Raw genomic sequence first — 9814 nt, forward strand, 5'->3', positions numbered from 1 at the left:
CCTTGGGCGGGTGGGCAGGGCATGTCCTGGTGGGCCCCTGTCGTCATCTGCTGAGGTTGTCAGGTGCCAGGGCCGGCACCCGTGGAGGAGAGAGGTGCACAAATGCGTGTGACACACGTGCTGCAAGCCCAGACGTGGCCTGGGAAGTGCCTGAAAGACCCCGCTCACGCTCACAAGCCCCTCCCTGGATCCAGCTGCCACGCACGCAAAGCTTTCCCTTGAGCCTCAGACTGTCTCATGAGGAGCTTGGCCTCACTGTGTGTGTCGCAGGTTTCCACGCACACGGCGTGTACCAGGTGCTAAGAGCAAGGAAGGGGTGTGAGTGGCCTGCTACCCCAGGTTCTAGGTCTGCTGTGAGGCCCACTCAGAGCCGGGGAGGAGGAGATTGTGCGGGGTCGCACTGGGGGAACCCAAGGAAGGTGTGAGAGGTGGGCGGCGGACGGCGACACAGTCACAGGTCTTCGCCGAGCCCAGGGAGCTCTGGCAGGCCTACCTGGGCAGGGGCCAGGTTCTCACCAGCGCCCCTGCCTCGTCCACCGGCTGTTGGCGCAGCTGCCTCCAGCAGGGACCCTGACGCCTGAGAGATGGCCTCCCCCCCACCACCACACAGCAGCCCAGGAATGAGCTCACCAGGGCAGGAAGGTCGCCTGCAAGGTGCCTGGTACCCGCGTGCCACCCTGTGTTGGTCCCTTTCCTGTTGCTGTGACAAAGAGAAGAGACTTAGGTGGCTCACTGGGAGGGTGGACCTCCGAGATCAGAACTCCCCTCAGCTGCCATCACCTGGTGGCAGCACAGACGAGAGGGTGTGGCCATGCAGTCAGCAGGAGGCCAGGGAGAGGGCAGCCCACCCTCTTGAGAACCAAGTCACTGTGGGACCAGCATCAACCCTTTCCAAGGCCAAGTCCCCTACAACCTAATCACCTCCCACAGGCTCCGCCTCTTAAAGGCCCCACCACCTGTTAGTACTTCGACACTGGGGACCCTCAGGGACAAGCCTTGTCCAAACCCTAGCACACCCCAGTCAAGCCAGCAGAGGCTTGCTGTGAACAGGAACTGGCCATGGAGGGGCTCCTCACCGTGGAGGCTGGTGGTACCCCAGATTCATCCCTCCTCCCACAGGCAGCTCCTCTCCTGGCACGCAGGCAGCCTGCCCGGTGCATCTTACAAGGACGCCTTCCCGGGTTGAGGTCTACACCCACGGCCTCTGCCCGAATCACCTGCTGCAGCTGCACAGCCCAGCTCCTGCCCGCCCCGGGGCATCCACGTGGCGCTGCGGTGCTGGAGCTGCAGCCCCAGCCAGGGGCCATTCCAGCGCGGAGACCTGGCTGCGCAGTCATGAGTCTCCCTTCCCCCACCGAGGGCCTCTGGGACCCGCCCCTCCCTCAGCCACCAGGAAGCAGGTGCTCCGGCTTCTCCGCCCCATCCCTCGGTAGGCAGGGCTTCCCTGTTTCCCCTCCTGCGCTCTTCCAGGCTCCGGCACTTATCTCCCTCATCCCCGGCTCAGGAACCAGGGCTGGGGAGCTCCAGGGAGAGTGCCAGGGCCCCCAGGAGGGACACTGAGGCCTGAGCAGCCGGCAGGCACAGCTGCACACCCCAGGTGCTCAGGTGGACCCCTCAGGTGCAAATGGCCAAGACCGACGGTCAGGCTGTATCTGCGGGGAGGGGGGCAGAGCAGGGGTGAGACCCTCCAGAGCCATGACGCCCTGCACTGGTGCCCGGGACTCGACTCAGCATGCCCTGGGCTAGCACTCTCACTGTCTAGGGCACAGTGCCAGCCGCGTGCCCTGCGCACCCCAGGCTCAGCGGTATGAGCTGGGGTCTCGACCTGCCCCTCCTCCGCCTTGACGGGGTCTCGACCTGCCCCTCCTCCGCCTTGACGGCACTGCCACCCACCCCGATGCCCAGGCAGCTGAGTGGGCGCATCTTTCTCAGGCCAGCAGCACCCCTGCCTCCTGAAACATGCCAGAAATGCAGATTGCCAGGCCCACAGGTGCTGACCGGTTCTGGCTGCTGAGCCCACAGCCGGCTGGGACTGCCCAACCCCGCCATCTGCCTCCTCTGCATGTTCTGTGAAAGGCCACCTCCCCCGCGTGACCGCCCGGGGGACTGGGCCCCGTGCACCCCGACTCCTGCAGCGGGTCTGCACTGAGAAGGGGCTCAAGAGGTGGGCTTGTGGGAATGGAGCCTAGTGCGCCCTGGCCCCGCAGCTGCTTGTGAGGCCAGAGCGACGGCAGGGGTCGCTCCGTGAGCCTCAGCAGGAGGGGCCTGCCTCCTGCAGGCGGCCAGGGTATCTGCCGCCAGGCACCTTGTGCCGACAGGATTACCTTTGCAACCACGTCTTCATCCTGTTCACTGTGGGAATAACAGGCTCTGTGTGCAGCACAGGTGACCTTGGACCCGCGGTCTCCCCTGGGGGGTCCCTGGCAGGCTCCCCCAAGCTGAGCTCTGCAGCATTGTGGGCGGCTGCATGGTGACAGGGGTGCAGTCACTACAGCGAGGTACATGGGGAATCGCACGGCCATTTTCTTGTTTCAAAGTGATAGCGAGCTGTCTTGCAGAGACTTACTGCTCACCAACTGCACCGGGGCTTAGACGAAGACCCCTCGCCTCTGTTCCTCACCACAGCCACGGGGCTGTAGGAAGTCACCTGACCCAAAGTGGGCCAGTCCCGTGAGTGAGCTGTGCAGCCGGCGGCCCGGTGCCCCCACTTCTTGCTCAGGAGCGTCTGTCCGGGAAACGAGCCTGACCTGGTACACGGTGAGGGTGGGGCAGACAGCAGGAACCCGTACAAGGGACAGTGGCTCTGTGCTGAGAGAGGCGCAGCCGGTGGGGCAGCCTCTGCGCCACCCCGGGTCTCCTCCCTTTCCCGGAGTGAACTTGGGGGATCCTTTGTTCTGAGCCTAGAGGCGCTCGGGCTGACCAGGGTCTGGCACCCAAGCCTCAGGACCACAAGTATTTCTGGAGGAACGAGCGTGTATGTGGTCAAGGGCAGGAAAGGAGCCCCACGGCAGGGGGCTGACCCTGGCCACAGACCAAGGGGTGAGACTGCGGGCTCACACCCGACTTCCTACTTCCACGAGTCGCTTAGCTTCCCTGCACCAGAGCTTGGCCCGTGCCTGAGGCACGCAGTGCTCAACAATCGTTAGCTGTGTAATCTCCACTCCTCTCGCACCCAGAGCCCAGCCTGGCGCACAGTTCTCTCTCACTCACCCGGCTTTAGCTGCCTGGACGTGGGAGCTGGATGACCCAAGGAGCTTTGTCCTCCTAAGTCGGTCGTGCCTCCCCAGCCTGCACGGTCAGCCGCTGGCATGCGCTCACTCGCCCAGACTCTCCAGGGGGACACTCAGGCAGGCAGGTGACCCGGGACCACTGTTCTCAAAGGCTTCTGATCCCCTCCCTCCTGGAGGCAGCCAGGTGTGTGGGACAGAAACCGCACAAAGACCCAACTCCAGCAAGTTACCAGCACGAGATCATGAGCTCATGTCAGATGCAGCGGTGGGGGTCCCTACCGGAGCCCCTGCCTCCCAGGAAACTTGGAACCTTTGGCCCCAGGCCAGGGTGGCACCAGCTCCCAGGGGCCTACACCCTCAGGTCCCAAGGTGGAAAAGGAAGCAGCAACCCTGGGGCCCAGGGCTACTCTCATGCACTACCCCCAGCAAGAACTGGGGGTGACGCGCCACCTCACAGGCCCTCGCTGCCACGTCCCAGGGCCGCTGAGTGACAGCATCCTGCACGGACCGTCGGCCGGACCTTCTGATCTCAGAGCTGCAGGGAGCCACCCCTCTCTGCTCCACTCCCCGCAGGCTTGGGAAGGCCCCGCCAGGGCCTGCCGCCCCCTCAGGGTCAGTACCACTCTGACCACCTGCTCTAGTTCACGGTGTTTCCAAACCGAAGCACCTCACAGCTGAGAACAAAACCCGCAGCGCCGAGGGGCCGGCCATGCTCATCAGCAATCCGGGGCGACACAGGTGGAGTGGATCCACTGAATTCTCATCGAATTCAGGAGTTTGTACCTGAAAGGGGTGACGCTGGTAGAGATTTCTGCTGCTTTAGAAAATCCGAGCAAACCTAAATATTCCTAATGGCAAAGGAATTGTTAGCACAAATCCCGAAGCTTTATAGTTTCATCATACAATGAGCTATTATATAAAGCTGAAAATAAAGTGAAAAGGTCTTGCTCTATCAACCATACTGATACGTGAGAAACACCTAGTTTCTGTTTTCTTGGTCAATACAAAACGCCTATCAAAGCAGTGGCTTAGTGCTGTGTGGGGTCCACCTGCGCGGTATTGGTGAGCGGCACGGGCAGCTGTCTTACAGCAAAGCTCCTCTCCCTCCTGATGGTATCTGAGTCACGTGGAACTCTGGGGTAGGACCTGAGGTCCGCATTGTTTTTGAAAAATGTTTCATGAATTCCATAAGGAGTAGCAGTGATGGAAAACTACTGCCCCGTTTGCTCAGGTTTGAACGTGTTAGGAACTTAACCCCAAATTCACCAAAGCATCTGCTGGTGGTGTCCGGAGGCAGGGCCTGCGGGGGTGAGCAGGGTCAGGTGAGGCCTGGGGTCACCTCAGGGGACGAGCAGGAGGCCTGGGCTCCCCACCAGAGGCCACACCGACGCCGGTGCCCTGCTCTTGCATCCCCTGGCCTCCAGAACCGGGAGCCAAAACAGACCTCAACTCCTACAAATTACCTGGTCTCGGGTGTGTGGCTAGAGCATAGAAAATGGACTGGGCACCGATTTACAGGTGAGCAAGCCGTGGTTCAGAGAAGCTGTCTGTCCCAGTCTCTCCAAGGCCCGGTGATTTCTCGTGGTGTGTGTTGGCAGGTGTAGGGTCCCAGGATCCCGTCAGACATCATCAACAGACACGCCCGCCCTCGGGTCTCGGGGCTCCTCTCCTCACTCCTTCCACCTCCACGTGCTGCACATGCTACAGATCCTGCAGGATCCATAGTTTATTTGCGTGGATCTTCACATGGAGTGATCACTCAGGGAATTTTTAAAAATCAGAACAAAAGATCTTATCACTTTGTGTGGCTACGTCTTCATCTGTGCTGCGGTTCTGGTGGCAAATGCTTCCAAAGCTTTCCGATGACTCATGAAAACTGTTTGCAGCCAGCAATGCGGCTCACTAGGCTAATCCTTTGCCTGCGGCACCGGCACCCGGGGTTCTAGTCCCGGTCGGGGCGCCGGATTCTGTCCCGGCTGCTCCTTTTCCAGTCCAGCTCTCTGCTGTGGCCCAGGAGTGCAGTGGAGGATGGCCCAAGTGCTTGGGCCCTCCACCCGAATGGGAGACCAGGAGAAGCACCTGGCTCCTGGCTTCGGATCAGCACAGTGCGCTGGCCGCAGCGCACCAGCCGCAGTGGCCACTGGGGGGTGAACCAACGGAAAAGGAAGACCTTTCTCTGTCTCTCTGTCTCTCTCTCTCTCTTACTGTCCTCTCTGCCTATAAAAAAATAAAATAATAAAAAAAGAAAACCGTTTGTCTTCCTTTCTGGAAGACACGTTCAGTCCACATGAAGCTCTGTGGGGTGGGGTGTGTCTGGACGACGCTGTTCCAGTGTTGACGGCTTGCGTGCTGACAAGAACTCTGCGGCTTCCTGCCCTGCCCAGTTGTTCAGCTGGGAGAGTAAGCAGGGCCCATGCTGTTCCGTGGCGGCAGAAGCCAATGTCTGCCTCAGCTTCAGGTTCCCGTGAGCGGCGACGCTCTCGGTGCCTCCAGGCCCCATGTGTCCCTCCACGTGCCCAGCTCCTCCATCATTTCCCTCTCGGTACCCAGCTTCTCCATCGTCTCCCTCTCGGTACCCAGCTCCTTTGTGCTCACTTGCCTGTGCTCATGGGCCGTGCGTAGCCACGTGCCTCCTGCTGCATCCGGGGCTGGCTGCCTGCGCCGCCGCTGCCTGCGCCACGGCTGCCTGCGCCCAGGAACGCCAGTGGCACCAGTGGTGGAGGGCTACCCAAGGGGCCCTAGAAAGCTCATGCGGAATGTGTCATGATTTCCTTGTTGTTTGCACCAGAAGAAACCCCTCTTAATTCCATGTGCCACAAACTTCTGAAGCCCCTTGTGCATGCTGGGAGCCTGGGCCTCCGCCACACTGTCCCAGCGATGCTGCTGTCCTCTGGACACACAGCTCAGGTGCCAGGCTCTGCTCACCCGCAGGAAGCACACAGTTCTTGGCACTGGTGGATGCGGCTCAGAAACAGCAACGTCACCAAAGCACCCAGGAATCGTCAAGTCCACCGAAACGGAAGGCGCCGGCTTGGGCTTGCCTTTTGTCTCAGTGTTGGACATCCTCAGCTGGTGCCAGAGCATTTCAATGGATTCATGGAAGATGAATTAAAAGATAAGCTTACTTTGGTGTAAAAAACGGAAATCTACAGTTTGTTCATGATATGGATTTTCTTGAAACGACCCCTTATATGCAGATTTCAAAATTTTTTGCACCAAAATAAACATCTTTTTAAATTTCATTTTCCCACAGGCTTTTTGGAGTCATTTTGTACTTTGGAACATACGACTTCCAATCAGAATCTGGAGAGGCCGGGGTGCGGAGAGCTTCTGCCTGAGAACCCCACCTGCTTCCTATCCCTTATAAAATCATCCCCTCTTCACCCTTCTACCCCTAAAGACCTCGTTCTCCACCTGAAGTCTCAGGCCAGACAAGGGCACTGAGACAAGTTCTCAGAAAAGGACGGAAGGTGCAGTGAGCATCCGTCTCCGATGTGGGCCAGGGAGGTGAGAAACCTCAAGTGCAGTCAGGAGACGGAAGCCCTGGCAGAAGGTGGTCCCCAGGCGAGCGTGGCTCCACCTGCGCTGCCTTGGTCCTCGGGCACAGCGTAGCTCCCGCCCTGCCTGCCCTGCCCTGTGACGCTCGGCTGCCTTACTTCTGGGGGCATCTGACCCTGGCCTCCTGCAGGGGCTGCTCTGTGGAGCAAAGGGACATCGGTTTGCCTTGTACCTGGGCAGGGAAGGAGAGATCCCGCCCACACTGCCCTGCATGCCCCAGAGTCTTTCTGTCTGCAGTTTCATGATTCCTGCAGCCAAGGAGCAGTCATAAGTCACCCTGCATGCCCAGAGCACAGCTTCCCAGGCCTACTCGCTCACTACTCTCCCACGCGGCCTCTGCCCCCGCTGCTCCTGGACACATCTCTCTTATCCTGGTTTCAGGTGTGCCTGGTGCTATATTATTTGGTGCATACATATTCACCACAGTTAGATCTGACCATGTACCCTTTATCATTGACAGGTGATCTTCTTGGCCAGTGCCACGGCTCACTAGGCTAATCCTCCGCCTGTGGTGCCGGCACACCATGTTCTAGTCCTGATCGGGGCGCCAGATTCTGTCCCAGTTGTTCCTCTTCCAGTCCAGCTCTTTGCTGTGGCCCGGGAAGGCAGTGGAGGATGGCCCAAGTCCTTGGGCCCTGCACCCGCATGGGAGACCGGGAGGAGGCGCCTGGCTCCTGGCTTCGGATCTACGCAGCGCACTGGCCGTGGCGGCCATTTGGGGGATGAACCAACGGAAGGAAGACCTTTCTCTCTGTCTCTCTCTCTCTCTCTCTCACTGTCTAACTCTGCCTATCAAAAAAAAGTGATCTTCTTCACCTCTTCTTACATTTATTTGCAGTGCTGGTGTTATGGTGCAGTGGGTAAAGCCGCCACCTACAACACTGGCATCCCTTATGGGCACTGGTTCAAGTCCCTCCTATTCACTTCCCATCCAGCTCTGTGCTAATGGCCTAGAAAAGCAGCAGAGAATGGCCCAAGGGCTTGGGCCCCTGCACTCACATGGGAGACCTGGTGAAGTTCCTGGCTCCTGATGCTGGAATGGCTATTTGGGGGGTGAACCAATGAATGGAAGATGTCTCTCCCTTTCTCTTTCTCTCTGTAGAACTCTGCCTTTTGAATAAATAAATCTTTAAAAATAAAGTGCTGGACTCCTAAAATTCTTGTCCAGCTTTTCCCCCTGTGAGTCCTTCCTACTTCTTTCTTTAAAAAAATTCTTTGTGAGTCTTTTGTGTTAGGAAACTTTTATGCTGAAAATAATTTTTGAAAGCAGTCAAAGGATACATAGGTGTTTGTTTTGCTTTTCCAGCCTCTCATCAGGCCTGGAGACGGTTGGACTGAAAGGCTGGGAAGTGGGAGGACACTGGTGCCAGAGCTCCTTGGAGTGCAGGTTCAGCGTGTGAGTCCTGGTAGTGCTGGGGTGTGGTGGAATGAGCGCTGGTTCCGTTTCTAGAGGCCCGGATCCCAGAGCTGGGTCTACTTCTCTCCCAGGGGCCTGCATTTTCCTGAGTCCTAGTTTCTGGCTTCAAATGAGGGGCCAGCAAACTCAGAGGGCTGTTACAGCCACTGAGGCAGCGGAGGCGGAGATGGCGGGTGATTAGCGAGTGCTCAGTGAAACTCAGTTTGAATCGTGGGAGCAGCGATAGCACACCGAAAGTGCAATCAGTTTCTAGATTCAAAAGCCCTGAATTCCAACCCCAGCTCTTGTCACTTGCCCTGATCTTCGGATCTCTATCTGTAGAACAGTGTGTGCCTTGGAGACTTGCTGAGGATGAGACGTGACGGTGCGCATGGAGCGGCTGCCTGCGGGGTTTGTGAGTGAGTCACTTTGTTGCTGTGTCTATCAGACCTTTGATGTAGCACTTATCGGTTCTTGCAGCATTCCCTCGATGGGTCCTCACAGCACTCCTGTGTCACCTGACAGATTCTCACGGCGCCCCCATGTCCCTGACGGACCCTCACAGCACTCCCATGCATGGTGCTGAGTGATCTGTCCTGCTGATAACACGAGCACAGAGGCGAGGCCAGAGCCGTGCAGCCGCGGCGTGGAGTGGCTGCGTCCAGGCCCAGGCCCTGTGCTGGCTGCCACTCAGTGCCATGCTGGAAACGAGCCTGAAGGGGCTCTCGCGGTGAGGGATGGTTCACCAGCCGCCGGGCCCCGCTGCGACATCCCCTGCATCTGGAGTTCAGATTTTCTAGAGTATTACACCAGCAGCTCAGCTTCTGTAGGAATTCTGGCAGGTAAATGAATGAAAGTAATAGACTGGACCCCATAGAGAACAAAACAGAGACAACAGCAGTGAAGCCTATGTGGTGGATGAAAATCTAGACGCAGGCCAGCTGAAAATATTCTTCCTAACGTTACTGATCGATGGGAAGCTTCAGGCAGTAGTAAGAAGCTACCGACGGGGGCTGGCGCCGTGGCTCACTTGGCTAATCCTCCGCCTACAGCGCTGGCATCCCATACGGGCGCTGGGTTCTAGTCCCGGTTGCTCCTCTTTCAGTCCAACTCTCTGCTGTGGCCCGGGAGGGCAGTGGAGGATGGCCCAAGTGCTTGGGCGCCTGTACCTGTGTGAGAGACCATCTGGCTCCTGGCTTTGGATCGGTGCAGCGTGCTGACTGTGGCGGCCATTTGGGGGGGTGAACCAACGGAAAGAACACCTTTCTCTCTGTCTCTCCCTCTCACTGTCTAACTCTGCCTGTCAAATAAGTAAAAAAAAAAAAAAAAAAAAAAAAAGCCACCAACTACGGTGGCGACCTTGTTGTCTATGGGCACATCTGTCACCATGTTAAGGGGACTCAGGGTCAAGCCTCTTCTGCACGGCAGCCCAGGTCCTGTGCAGAGTGGACACCCCCGGCTGTGTTCCCAGGGCAGGAGGTGACACCCAGCAGAGTTGCTACAAGCAAGGCACAGCTTGGTTCGTTCTGGTGCAGCGTGGCTGTGTCCCCAGTCATCCCGCCAGGAAGCCTAACCTTCAAATCCTCATGCTGGTGGGATTTGGAGGTGAGGCCTTTGGGAGGTGACTGGG

The sequence above is a fragment of the Oryctolagus cuniculus genome, chromosome 16, assembly GCF_964237555.1.
Source record: "Oryctolagus cuniculus chromosome 16, mOryCun1.1, whole genome shotgun sequence".
NCBI classification, from domain to species: Eukaryota; Metazoa; Chordata; class Mammalia; order Lagomorpha; family Leporidae; genus Oryctolagus; species Oryctolagus cuniculus.